Source organism: Benincasa hispida, chromosome 12 (genome assembly GCF_027475165.1).
Source record: "Benincasa hispida cultivar pf3 chromosome 12, pf3_genome.v1.1, whole genome shotgun sequence".
In the NCBI taxonomy this organism is placed as follows: Eukaryota; Viridiplantae; Streptophyta; class Magnoliopsida; order Cucurbitales; family Cucurbitaceae; genus Benincasa; species Benincasa hispida.
This window is the reverse complement of record NC_143489.1, coordinates 32,010,130-32,025,567: the sequence shown is the minus strand read 5'-3', so window position 1 is coordinate 32,025,567 and position 15,438 is coordinate 32,010,130. Positions and strand designations below refer to the sequence as shown.

Here is a 15,438-nt window from a genome sequence, read left to right as displayed (position 1 = left end):
AATCTTTGAAAGATGATAGTTTCCTTTCAAAAGTTGATAACTACTTATAAAAGTCTATTATTAATATCCACTGATAGCCTTAGGTGTTAATATTTCAAGTTTGATTCCCATTGATCAATTGTATCAATGATAACTATTGAAAATTGATAGCAAATTAAAAAGTGATATTTTAAGTGATACTATTTTAATGTTGTATTAGTATTTCTCAAATTGAAAACTATCACTGATAGCAGCTATCACGATAGCAACTAATAGTAGCTATCAGTAGCTATCACTGATAATTGCTATCAGTTGCTATCATTAATAATTGCTATCAGTGATAATTTTTAATTTGAGAAAATCGGAAGAAGAAGCGTGAAATGGTAGGCTGCATGTGGGCTCTTTGGTCATTTACCTATATAGGTATTACTGATATCTGGCACTAATTTTGTAATATATCCCTAATATATTTATCCTTATTCTACATCTTTTATTATTATTTTTTGTTTGATTATTGTTTGTGGAACCAACCTTTTTATTAAATTCAAGGCCCGTTAACAATTTAGAAACAAATAATTGACCAATAAAAAAGATGTCACATATCTTCTGTATGGCCATCTGATCAACACAATAGGACTAATCAAATTCAACTATGACTAAGCATGGACCAATTTGGGCCTAAAATGGAAAAGTGATTTGGATTGAGTAAATAAGGCCCAATGCCTAATCCAATTTTAGGCCCATGGTAAATTAGACTAAAAGAAAATGTTAGGCACAAGCCAACTTTGTCCCTAGTCCAAGTCCAATCTCTTGGCCCATAAGTGATTAGGATCAAACCCATATAAGGTCCCTCGAAAACTCTATAAATAAAAGTCTTGTATTTTCGGGGAGGAGAAGGGATTGGAAGAACTGAAGACTAAAACTCTAACACTCAAAAGAAATTGAAACTCTGAAGATCTGAAGTACATAACTCTCCTAAAACTCTGAAGATTAGAAGGCTAAAGTTCTAAAGCTCTAAAGCTCTAAAAAGTAACTCCCTTAAAGATCTAAATATTGAAGACCTAGAAGAAAAAACGTCTGTTAAGTTCTTAAACACTTTAAAGTTGATGTTCCAAGAAGACATGGAAGAAAATTTTCATTCAATGCTCGAGAGAAAATATCAAGGGATCATATACTAGAGAATGTATTCAAAATATTATAGTAAAATTAATAAAACTCAGAGTCCATTCAACAAATTAAGTTTCTTAATAAATCTTGTTGAACAAAAATAACAATGGAATGAATACATGGATTGGTTTAGAACTTGTGAGAATATTCAGTGTTTTAGGATGTGATCAATTGGTGCAATTACAACAGGGACTTCTAGTAGGTGGTTTCCTTGTTTATGTACCATTAAAGTTGTGCTAAATCTTACGCTCAAAGTTAACTAATCATTTGTCTTTGATTTTGGTTTTTTTTGTCTCCTACAACATATTATTTTCGATGATAATTTGTTACGCAATCTACTTGTTATTTTGTTTATGGAATGATATTGTTAATAAAATGGTACTCATTATTTCATTAATCTTCTTCGTACAAAGTTACTCAAAATAATATTTAATATCTTTTTCAAGTCTTTGTTATGCAAATTTTGAGGAAATGTGACTCCACACAAGTTAGGCGTAGTATGAGTGGGCACATACCAATGATATTTCCAGATGGCTATAAAATCTTTTTAATAAATTAAAGTGTTGCTTGGTAAAACTTAGGTCCCTTTTGATAATAATTTTTTTTATTTTTATTTTTAAAAATTAAGTCGTGTACACTACTTTCACATCTAAATTTCTTTATTTATTATCTACTTTTCATCAATGGTTTAAAAAATTAGGTCAAATTTTGAGAACTAAAAAAATAGCTTTCAAAAAGTTGTTTTTGTTTTTGGAATTTGATTAATAATTCAACCATTGTACTTAAGAAAGATGTAAATCATTGTAAGAAATGTGAATGAAATAAGTTTACTTTTTTTTAAAAAAAAAAACCAAATGGTTGAACGATAACATGGTAAGAAATGTATCCAGTTCATGAAGTTGAGTAAACATCTTTCACACTATTTTAGCATCTCGATTTGGGTAAAGCAATGTAATATTTGATCAACAATTGAAATACTAATATTTTCTTTTTGATATTTATTTTAGTTAGATGACATCAGATAGTTTATTAGAATATAGTTCTATTTTGAATGCTTTTTATATTTAAGACATATAAATTATAGTTTGGAAATATGTGTGTATATATATTGCTAGACAAATCCTAGTCATAAAGTAATCAATATGCCACTAGGACGAATGACAAGAACTAAAGCTAAATGACTTTAAAAATGATTGAATACTTCTCAGCTAAATTTCTAATCCATGGTGAAAAGTTGCAACCTTTTAAGTTTTACGAGATACTTGTTCAACCAAGAGAAATAATGAATCTAAAAAACTAGATTCATCCACATCCTTAATGCATTATGTTCCTATTTATTTTATGTATTTGTATTTATAAAAGTTCATGTATGTTGTTGAAAGAGTGTTGGTTGCACCTAAGTTACATAGATGAAAGGCTATGTCATTTCATTTAGTATAAAAGGTGACGTACTTTAGTCCTTGAACAAAAATTGAATTTGATTGAATATTTCTAATAAAGTTTAATCTCTCTTAAGGTTTATGTTTTCTTTGTATTTTTGTGTTTAGAATGCATATTTAGAACTTTCAATTTAGTTTGATCAATGATATTGTGGAGAGTTCGATATCTTGAAGATAAGAACAAATTGTCCTTTCTTCTTGGTATTTTATAATCTTTTCAAATCAAATCTGTTTAATTTTCTTGGGGTTGTATATCAATTAGTTAATGTGGATTATTCTTATTATCGTTGTGGATTCACCTAAACTAAATGATGTTCTCAAACGTAGTTAAGATATTCTTCAAAACTAGGTTTTTCATTAATTAATAACGTAATTTCTCCTACATTACAATTTACAATACACACAAGCAAAGATAGAAGTAAAACTTGGTAATTTAATGTCATTCCATATACACTGATGAGAAAACTATAAAAGATTCTTAAAAAAAAAAAAAAAAACTATAAAAGACATTCCACACTTGTTTCTATTATTTTTGAATAGACATCCCAATTTTTAAATATGTATTTTTATAGCGGTTATTAAATAACTTTGTTAAATAAGTTTTTCTTTTCAGTATTCTTTAATTTTCCTTTTTACAATATGTAAAGTGGAGAAACGAATTATAGACAGGAGATTATCGAATATACTTATACCATTTGAATTAGGTTTATTTTGACCTCACATTATCTATTTAGTATGTATACATAATATATTAATCATGGATCATATCATTTAATCAGTGCGGTAGAGTCATAAAATAACACAACTGCCTCTGCCACCGCTGCGGCGACGATGTCGTGGCGGTGGAGCTGGAGGCGGTGGCCTTTCAAGTGCGACACGTAGACGATCGTTGAGGACTCGAATTTCTTTGATAGATTATTTTTGAATTTCTTGCATTCTCTGTTCTGCTTCAAGTCTTGCTTGTCTTTCAAACTCCAATTGTTGTTCAAGCTTGGTTTTCACATCTTGCAACTTGACCTCAAACTTGAGATTAGAAAACAAGCCATGAGTCTAGGCTTTTCCTCCATTTTGTTGTACAACTCCGTTCACCATCCCTATCAACTTCTCCACTTGTTCAACTTTCTTTGTTTCATCTGTGGTTTTGTTATTAAAAACCAAGCAGCGATTCTTACTAGCGGCTATGATATCCTTCAATCCCATAGGACATTCACGATCCAAGTAATCTTCCAGTGTTTCTTCGTTATCTTCGAGTTCGTCCCCTCCGGTGAAGAGGACAATGACAAAGTCCACGATTTTTGTTCCGAACAAAGTCTGAAGGGTTCGAACGGTGGCCTCTTCTTCTTTTGAAAATCGAGTCCTCACTAAAAAAAAACTAAGATAACTGCATGAATACCTTGTTTCATTAAATCTACGCTTTTCATGATTTCTCTTGCAATGTATTCTGATCCAACACTTGAATCGAACAATCCTATATATCCCATAATTCAAATGATCATTCAATTTCAACATCAGTAATATATTATGCTATATGATTAAATTAAATTTTGAAATTTCACGAGTTATTTGATCAAGTTACAAGATTTGAGCAATTCAAATAAAAAATTACATGACTCAAATGTGAAATAGAAGCAAATGGAACTTAGATGAGTGTTTTTGGAGCATTAAGGTCATGAATAGAAGTGTTGCAGCAAAAATTTTCGAGATGACAACATCTCAACATTCTTTAGACCTTGATTTATTGTTTTGGACTTTCTTAGCTACTTAATTAAAGTCTCTTTCCATAGGGCAATGACCATTTGTGCATTTATATGTTTAATGCTTTTTATTTTCTAGGTCAGTTAATGTCTATTTTATTGCTTTTAAGTTTATATAGCTTGAGAGATATTTGGATTAGACTAATAATTGTATGATTGACCGTAAATCTTCATACGAGAGTTTTAGATTTTTTTACAGGTTGTTTTAAAGGAGTTTAAATTCGTCGAGTGACTTTAACAATGTGTTTGGAATACATTTTTTAGTATTTAATTTAAAAAATAAATCATTTTGGACAAAATTTGAGTATTTGACAACTATTCAAAATAGTTTTTGAAGTGTATTTTAAACGATTTTTATAAAAAAATATTTAAATATAAATAATTTTTTTTGAAAAATACTTTCTCCTTTAATAATTCAAACGGACCCTAAAAATTTTATAGACTTGTTAGGTTTTATTTCTCAACACGGAAATTGACTGAGCTTGAGAGAACTGAGCAAGTACTATGACTTTCTTGAGTTATGATTGATAACATGTTCAATTAAAGTGACTTAGTTGATGAATTAATGTTCTGTTGCATGAGGTCTTTCCAAAGTATCTTCTCCAATGTTATCTCCGACTTAGATAGGTTTTGGAGTAGATTTAAATTAATTCATTTTCATCTTAAATTGCAAAAATTAGCGTAGCCAATTGACATAATGCTTGTATATAGTAACTATGGTACTTAATCAACTAATAATCCAATCATGAAAAATGATACTCAAACTCAATCCACTATATTAAAACTTGATACCATACACTATATTTAATTTTAGTTCATTCATTTTATAAGTTTAAAAATCAAAATGAACTAAAATTAAAGATACATAAACCAAAATGAACGTCTTAAAACTATAGAAATTAAACGTTCAATTAAGTACTAATTATCAGGAGTGTTGATCACATTTATGACCTTGCCATCTTTTATGATACATGATTGCAACTCAGAAGATCTAGTAATATCAGAAGAACTTGTCCTCGATTTGAATGCTTTTCTTCCAAGAATACTATTTCTAGTTGTACTTTTTCCATTTTCTGTACGACCCATCAATACCAATGTTAGTGGAGAAACAATATGAATTTACAAGGCTTAGTCTTAATCCAATTAGCGTGTATAATAATGCAATTAATCTATTCTCTTTTATACTCATACACCTACTGCCTAAATGCTCGTTTTGATGCGAAATGGGATAAAAAGTTTTGGAAATGTTACCTAAATCCGTACACCAAGTATAAATTCTTAGCTTAACTCAATCCTAAATTGACTTATTTCGTAGACTCGATCAATGTTTAAATTATCAATATCAAACAAAATGTTGCAGCTTCAATTTTATGTAACTTTTGATGGAAATACTGAGAAAATGTAGATATGTATCGACAAATATTTTTAAAAAAATAAAAAATGATATTTCCAAAATATATATTTAAAGTAGTACTACACTGTATATTCTTTTTTTTTTTTTTTTTTAAAAAAAAGTTGAAAAAACTTTATTATTTATACAATATTACTATTATTGATATGTTGATGTTTATATTTTAAGTTTCATGATTTTCATTTACGATATAATAAAAATGTTGATTCATTTCTTACATTGGTTATTGGTAACAAGTATTGAGATGTGAGAAACTGGTAATGAGTATTGAGATGTGAATGAAAATTTAATGTGATGTAATCAAATGTCCATATCACTGTTTTAGTGAACTTTTATTTTTTTTTCATCTAACTAGTGGACAAAAGAAAACGAAAAAGAAAAAGAATCTAACTGTAATCGAACAAATACTACATCCAAGTGGAGGGAATAAATTCCTCATAAAGATAAAAAAACGAAAAAAAAGAAAGAAAAATCCCACCATAATCAAACAATTACTAAAGGAATTTCAACTTTATATATCCTTACTTTCCAATGTTCCAGGATTAAGGTTTTATCACCCACTACTCACATATCTTTACTTTCGAGGATCACGTGTAAGACTTTGCAAAATATGTCTTTCTTTTCTTTTAAATAATGGAATCCGTTTAGATTCTAAAGAGAAGTTGGACGAGTAAGTTTAAAATGTTAAGTCTAGAACATTAAGTTGGAGTAACTTGGAGTTAAGATTAACATATATTTGAAGTGCAAGCTTAGGAAGTCAACATTAATAAGTATGTTTTCTAGAGAAAGGTTTAGGATGCTTGAAATGGGTCACTACAACAAATATAACATACGATAGAAAAAACGCTATCATAGAAAAAATGCAATCATAGTCTTTCTACAGCTTCTTCGAAATGCTGACATAGTCCATGTTATCGAAAGTCTCGGTGTTAACGAAAAATGCTATAAATAATCTTTTATAATATTTTTTATAGCAGTTAAAAAACGTTATAAAAGATCTTCTATAACATTTTTTATAACAATGAAGAAACGCTATAAAAGGCTTTCTATAGTATTTTTAAGCATGCTGTCATAGCCCATGTTATTGAAAGTCTCAACATCCATAACACTTTTTAAACGCTATAAAAAATGATATAGAAGACTTTATACTGCATAGTTTTAGTGCTATGATTATTATTTAATAACATTGTTATACTTGTTTCAATGCTTGTTTTATATATGTTCTTATAGCTCTTTTAAATGCTATTGTAGGTTCTTACAACAATTTCTTACCGCTATTTATTATTAATCATAGCTAGAATCATAAGCTTTTATAACTTTAGCGTCACAAATAATTATCTTTGCGTTCTTTCAAATATCATAATTACAAGAAAACTTATTCCACCATATTCGTTTACAACAAAAAAAAAAAAAAAAAAAAAAAAAATACGTATCCAACAATAAAATAAATTTCACGAATAATTTTCAACAAAAGTTGGTTAAAATATAAAATACAAATTATAAAAGTTATTAAGCTGAATAGCATGAGTATTAAATACGTAAAGTATAGCAAGTTGTTAATCCCCACTTAACCAATTTCAAGTGTGATTTGTCGACTACTAGTTCATGACTTTAATTTGAGATTCTATTATGGAGACGAAAATTCCCACAATTTGTGTTCGAATTTTCTTATTACACTGAAATTTTTGTAAACCTACCTTTTCGTTCAAATATAGTTAGTTAAAAGTGAAACAATTTCTACACGAGGGACACAATTTGAAAATTAAAACACAAGGGAAAAATCTAAGAAAACTAGCTAAGTTATAGATAATATAACCTCAATACTTACAAATACATAAAACAAAAAAATGGTGACGAAACTATAATATCAATCAGAAGCTATAAAACGTTTATAAGGTACAAAATAAATTTCTTTTGGGATAAGAAACAACCGCCACTAGTTAAGATAATTTATATAAGGGGACAATTTTAATTTATTCAACAAGTGCTACCAGCCTACCACCACATGTCTAACATAATTTGAAACACCATGGACCTACTTCCTTGACACCCAAACTAAAATGGTAACATCTGGCACCAAAATGAGTCTCGCAAATAAAATAAATTGAAATAAAACTTTTTATTAATGCACTTCATATAAACTCTAAAACATGTCCAGGTAGAACTTGGAAAGACGTCTTTGACACACCCAACTAACCTATTGAAGCGAAAAAATGAATTAACTTGCAATGAAATATTAATTGAAGGAAAAGATCTTATTATCTAAAAATGAAAATGAAAATAAAATAAGTCATCAACCTTAACCTTAGAATAACAAAACTTGCACCAATACTCAAAAACACACTTTAGTAAGAACAACTACAACAAACCAAAGATTCAAAATGAAATTCTTTATATCAAGTTTTCAGAATTTGGGCAATAATATAGTCACCTGATGCGAGACGGTTGGGCACTGAAGCTTACAAGTAAATTAAGTTGACCTGAAAAACGTCTCCTAAAAGTGGATTTCTAAGACCACTATGCTTAAATAACAAATGGCATCAAAGTCCATACACGTGGTTTGTTCAAGTAGAGATAGAAACCTAGTTATCCCATAAAGATTATCAAATTTTATATGCATAGTGCATTAGATTTGCATATGTTGCAAAAACATGTCAAACATGCAGAATAAAAATGTAGTTTCATCCGACCTTTGACTCAAAATCCATTTGCTCTCACATTTTATAATTAAAATAACAAACTTGCACTACAACAAATATCACTTTTAATAGCCTTTTAATATAGGTTTTATATAAAAGGCTATCATAAAGATGGAAAAAAAGTGCGAAAGGAAATTTGTTTGGGTGCGCGATCTTACGTACGAAAAAGATCCATCTATTACATTTTTTTCAGTATCGCCCGTTGCAGACTCCGTCTTCTCCCCTATCTTCTCCTTTTAACTTATCCCTCTGCCTTCTCCCTTGTGATCCTCTTCTTCTCTGGTCATGGTTTAAACACCTTCATGGTCCAACATTCCTATAGATTATCATCTTCTGCCATCTTCTTCTATTTTGTTTGATTTGAGAAACTCCTATGGTCCAACTCCATCATCTTCTTAATGTTCCTAACTTGGTAAATCTCTTGTTCCTTCTTATTTTTTTCTCCTTGTTCCTTTTTATTTTCTTCAATCTACCCTTAAATCCCAATTTTCTATTTAAGACTTTCTTTTTGCCAATGTCTTTTAGGGTTTTACTTCTTCCTTAAGTTGAAATTTTTAATCAAAGAAAAGGGAAGAATACGGCATCAATGGAGGTTATATTTGTGGCGGTGGAAACTGGTATAGTTGTGGTTGTATCTGTGCATTCTTTGTTCTCATTCTAATCTTCATTTCTTTGACACTTTCTAAGTGCTAAACATTCTCGTGTTCTTTTTACTTACATATAATTTCTTCTGTATTAAGTTTTTTTTGTTTCTTCCCATTTTTCTTTCGATCTATCTTTCTCATTGATTTCCTTTCTCTTTACTCTGTAAGTCTCTTTTCATATCTATTTTCTGAAAATATACCATAAAAAGTTCACTGAAAATTAGACATTAGAGCAAAGTAATCTTTGATTTTACATTCTCACCTTCTTGAGAGACATAACATATTTGAAAGTTGTAAGGTGAACACCTTTCATAAACTCTTCTCTTTTATGTAACTCACAAGTTGCAGAAACAATGGTATGGTTACAAAGGCTCCAAACTTAATTTAAGTATAATGCAAAAATTTGAATGTCTTGTGGACTCCTAACCTAGTTAGTAATATGTGAAAGTTTGATTTATCGATGGTTGGAAAGGGAGGGGGGAATGCTATCACTTGAAACTACTTGTTTCATTGTGATTATAGTTATTGCTAGGTTTTTGCTTCTTCCTTTGAATGCCTCTTGTGGACTCTTAAACTAATTAGTAGTATGTGAAAGTTTGAAATGTATCTTTGAATGTCTTGTGGGCTCCTAAACTAGTCAATAATATGTAAAATTTTGATTTATGGAAGGTTTTGTTTGTATTAAGGTTATTTTTTCTTCGTGGGGAAAGGGAGGGAAGGGCGGTTATCACTTGAAGCTACTAATTTTATTGTGGTTATAGTTGTTGTTAAGTTTTGCTTCTTTTTTTTTTTTTTTTTTGTTTTTAAATGTCTTGTGGACTCTTAAACTAGTTAATAGTATGTGAAAGTTTGAAATGTATTTTTGAATGTTTTGTGGATTCCTAAACTACCTAGTAATAGGCAAAATTTTGATTTATGGAAGGTTGTGTCTATATTAAGGTGGTGGTGGTTTTTCTTTTCTTTTTTTTTTTTTTTTTTGGGGGGGGGGGGGGGTGGGGGTATGTTATCACTTGAAGCTACTTGTTTCATTGTGGTTATAGTTATTATTAGGTTTCGCTTTTTCTTTTGAATGTCTTATGGACTCCTAAATTAATTAGTAGTATGTGAAAGTTTGAAATGTATCTTTGAATATCTTGAGGACTCCTAAACTGGTTAGTAATATGTAAAATTTTGATTTATGGAAGATTGTGTCTGCATTAAGGTTGTGGATTTTTTTTTCGAGGGAAGGAGGAGGGCGGTTATCACTTAAAGTTATACTTGCTTCATGCTCATTATAGTTATCCTTAGGTTTTGCTTCTTCCTTTGAATGTTTGGGGAGGGGAAGGGAGCTCTGAAAGTTTGAAACTCAAATTTTTGGAACACTTGAGAAAGTTTACTTGTTTTTTGTTTTTGCTCTTTCTTCCTTGACCACTTTTGTTTTGTTAATTGATGGAAGGTTAGGAACGTATTGAACAAATAGATAATGAAGGGACAAACACTTCCTCAACTAATATGAAAGATGATGCAACAAGCAAAGTTCTTAGTCATGATCGTGGTCATGTTAGAGGACTCAGATTTGGGGTGACCACGTCAAAGTTGTCTACATTTTCTCAAAGAGATAGTTATACCCAACTTGAAGAAAAGTGTAACAAAATGGAGGGAGAGATGATTGAAATGAGATCTTTGATATCTCACCTACTCAAAATTCAAGTATGCTACTAATTAGTAGAATCAATATAGGTTTATGTTAATGTTATGATATTATTTAATATTTTTATGTTGTTTCTTTTAATTCTTTTAATTTTAGGGAAATACAAGTGAATATCTCTCTAATTCTTTAAACGAACACTTGATCAACAATATTGCTATTGACCCGGTGGTATCTTTACCTTCGGTAAAGTGTTTATTATTTGTTTCCTATATTCTTATTTATTACTTGTAGATTATTGAACTACCTTTAAATGAACAAACTTTTTATAAGTTTCTCAATATGTTATATATTACTTTTTATATTGCCTTGTTGATATAGTATTAACAATAACAATACTCTTCGCAAGTGCAAATTGCTAGATTGGTATGGTATAATAGAGGTAGTTGCTGAAGGTCGATGGTCTTCAAATAACCCAAAAGTTCTTGTTCATCATGTTCCCCTTAGTCCATTGGTAGTGAGAGTTTGGATAGACTTGTCAATAAAACATGATACATTTTTATGGAGGCCAAACTTAGGAATAACATACATAGAAGATGAAATCGGTAGTACAGTTGCATGACCATTTGACAAAGTTTTGATTAGTATGTATATCTATCGATTATTTTATTTCTTTATTTCTTTATTTTAATAAATTTACTTAAACTTTTTATTACATAATATTTTTTTGTAGGTTGATGAAGGACTATTAGTACATGCATCTTCAGATATTTTGTGATCGACTACATACACAACTAAGTTGGAGTTATTTTGGAATTTGATATCGACATATTTTGTAATTTATAAATTTATGTTTTGTTTCATCTCCAGGTTTCTAGTACTCATTACTATATATCTTTTTGGGATAGTTGCAAATATAGACATTAGACCCAAATTATTAGCATATATAACATAATGTAAAAAAAATTACAAATATGGCCAAATTTAAATAGTCTATTAGTGATAGACTATATTATTGGTAGTAGCCTATCAGTGATAAACCATATCACTGGTAAGCCTATCAACAAAAGAAATCTGTCGCTGATAGACTTGATTATATTTGCAAATTTTTTTTAATGATGTTATACAGTTGGTTATTATTCCTAAAAATGCTACCAATTGCAATTGCCCTATCTTTTTTGTTGGGATATATGAATCTTGTATTGAATGCTTATTTTGATAATATTTATTTTGGGGATTATATAAATATAATTTTATTTGATTATAATGTGTAAAAATGTATAAAACATAACAATAAGATTATGGACATATTTAAGAAGTTATAAATATGCAACAATAGGGTTCATTAAAGTTATAAAAAGCTAATAAATGCCATGAATACAAAACCTTAACAATAAGGCTTATTATAACTTTCATCAAATAAATAATTATAATTATAAACAAATGCTATAATAGACAAATAACAGCTACGTATTTTTGCTATAAAAGTGATTTTATAGCTTTTTCAAAAATGCTATCTTACGTGTTATAAAAACTAAATGTACTATTTGAAACTTATATTTATAGCATTTACAAAACGTCATAAAGATCGAATATTTTATAGCATTTAGCAAGTGCTATAGAAGGAAACTTATTATAGCATGTAACAAAAAGCTATAAAAAGCTGAACTTTTCGATAGTGTTTAAAAAGTACTATAAAAAGCTCAATATTTTTAATAGCATGGGTTGTCATGACTTTGGACAAAATGCTATAATAGACCTACGATAGCAATTTTTTGAAGTTATAGTAGACATTTTTTCTGTAGTGTTGATTTACAACTCAATACATAAGGATAGGTAAAAGAGAGGCTATGCTTCACAAAAGAGCCAAAGAACTAACCAGTTACTTGAATTATCAGCCATCTTGAGTTGTGTAAAGTCGTAGTTGTCCATAGCTGAAGCACACCATAGTAACCTACAAATAATCTGAAGAATATAAGCTCATACATCAACATCAAGAAGCTGTTTCACATTTCTTTAATCTTTATAGTTAGTTATTGTAACTACTTGCATTAGAAATAGTATTTAAACTCATCATTTACAATTTTTTTAGATACAACAACGAATACAAAGCTTCAAGAAAAACTTGAGCAATCTGTAAAGAAAAGAGGGTCTGTGACTTAGCTTCATAATAAAACTATCTCCTTCCCGTGGACGTAGGCTTTCATAGTAAAACCACGTACATTGCAGTGCATTTCCTTCTTCTCTTCTCATCGTCTATAAGAATCATCTATTGTTTACCTATTCTCTTTGTATCGTCTAGTAGAACAGAACGATCATCTACCCTTCTTACAAGCAATCGTCTACATGCGCGATCGTCCATCTTCCCTCAAGCAAACGTCTACTCGACTGCACGATATTACACCTTTCTTCAGAGCAATTGTCTACACGATTGCATGATCGTCTACATCCTTTCTTCTGCCTTCGTCTACCCGACTGCAAGCTTTCTCATCGTTTACTCATAAACAATCGCATAGATCAAAGAAAACTCATTAAGTTAGAAGAAAGAAAGAACACAGAAAGGCGATAGATTGAGAGAATCAAAAAGAAAGAGAGAGAAAGAAATTTCATTTTGCACCCATTAGAAACAAAATTGTTTTCATTTTTCCATCAGACAAATTTCAGTGGGATCATCCATGTGCTAGCCATCAATTGGAAAATTGTGGTCAATTCTCAACCTTGTTCTCTACCAACCAAGTTTTTGGGCAAAGAATCTGGGCTTCAAGAATTGGGTCAAGGTAAAAAGGCCTTTAATTTTTTCATCATTTGGGCTAACATTTTTCTTTTGCAGAAGCAGACCCATAGAAGAAGAAGCAGGCCTAACAAAGCCTAACAAAGTGGTATCAGAGCAACTAGACATTCAAGATCTCAATTCTTGGAGAATCAAGACACGTGTTTTCATCCAAAATGTCAGTAACAAGGTTCGAGGTGGAGAAATTCGATGGCAAAGGAGACTTCGGACTGTGGAAGGCCAAGACCAAGGTGATACTCGACCAACAAAAAGCCCACAGAGCCATCCTTGATCCATCAACACTCCTTGCCATGGTTACAACCTAAGAAAAGGAGGATTGGAAGCTGGTAGCCTACGATACATTAGTTCTTAATCTAAGTGATAATGTTCTTAGACAAGTATTAGATCAAGAAACTGTATATAGAATTTGGACTAAGCTAGAAGAATTGTATGCTACTAAAGACCTTCCTAGCAAAATGTATCTTAGGGAGAAGTTCTTCACGTTTAAAATGGATTCATCTAAAACATTATCTGATAACTTAGATGAGTTCAAGAAGATAGTTACTAAATTTAAAACTATAGAAGAAGTTTTAGGTGATGAAAACGAAGCCTATGTGCTCCTAAACTCTTTGCCTAAACAGTATAGAGAAATTAAGAATGCACTAAAGTATGGAAGAGATAGCATAAGCACAGACACCATAATCGCAGCCCTTATGCTTAGAGAAGTTGAGCTACAGGTTGACAAAAAGGAAAAACCTAGTGGTGAAGGACTGTTTGTAAAAGGAAAATTTAAACAAAACCACTCTAAAGACAAGAAACCTCATAACCCAGAAGAAAATAAATCTAAAAAGAAAATAAAATGTAAGTAATGTAAGAAGAAAAGACATCTAATAAAAGGCTATTTTATTTTAAAGAAAATGAACCAAGAGAAAGAGAAAGATTCAAAAGGAAAACAGCCCGAGGTATCTATTGTAGAGGGTTCATTCATTTACTCAGATGTCTTAGCCTCAACTCTAGATAGATCTAATCATTTAAACCCTCTAGGTAAACATGATTGGGTTTTAGACTCTGGATGCACCTACCATATGACATCAATGAAACCCTGGTTTAACACTTTTAAGGAAATAGAAGGAGAAATGGTTTATACAGGTAACAACCAAGCTGTAAAATTGAGGGCATTGTCTCTGTTTCCTAGAAACTCAAAGATGGAACTATCAAACTTCTTAAGAATGTGAGATGTTCCTTTACTTAAGAGAAATCTAATCTTCTTAGGCATGTTAGATGCTATAGGGTGTGAATATAGGGGTAAAAGAGGAACCCTTGAGGTGCTAAAGGACTCTAAAGTAATCTTAGTTGGGGAAAAGGTAAATGACTTGTTTGTGGTCAAAGGGGTAGAGATGATGACTGGAGCTTATGTAGCCACCATAAATGAGCTTACCGAGGTTGATTTATGGCACAAAAGACTATCTCACATAAGTGCCAAAGGCCTAGAAGTCCTATCTAATCAAGGCATTCTCCCTAAAAGTCTTTCAAAAGATTTAACCTTTTGTGAGCATTGTGTTTTAGGGAAAGCCACGAGGCATAGTTTCCCTAAAGCACAACATACCACAAAAGCTATCTGAGATTACATACTCTGACCTATGGGGTCCAACCCCTACACCTAGCCTAAGTGGCTCTAGGTATTTACTTTCTTTTATTGATGATTTCTCTAGGAAAAGTTGGGTCTACTTCCTTAAAACTAAAGACCAAGTGTTTGATAGGTTTAAGGAATGGAAACTCATGATAGAGAAACAAACTTCTAAAGAAATTAAATACTTAAGAACTGATAATGGGTTGGAATTTATTAATGAAGAGTTCAACAAATTCTGTAAAGAAATAGGAATTACTAGGCATAGGACAGTTAGATACACTCCTCAACAAAATGAAGTTGCTGAAAGACTCAATAGGA

The 15,438-nt window shown here is 30.6% G+C and overlaps 1 pseudogene; it reads right to left on the bottom strand.

Moving 5' to 3' along the window:
• Positions 1-3,342: 3,342 nt before the first annotated feature.
• On the bottom strand, positions 3,343-5,452 carry LOC120092430 (immune-associated nucleotide-binding protein 9 pseudogene; annotated as a pseudogene).
• Positions 5,453-15,438: the final 9,986 nt, after the last annotated feature.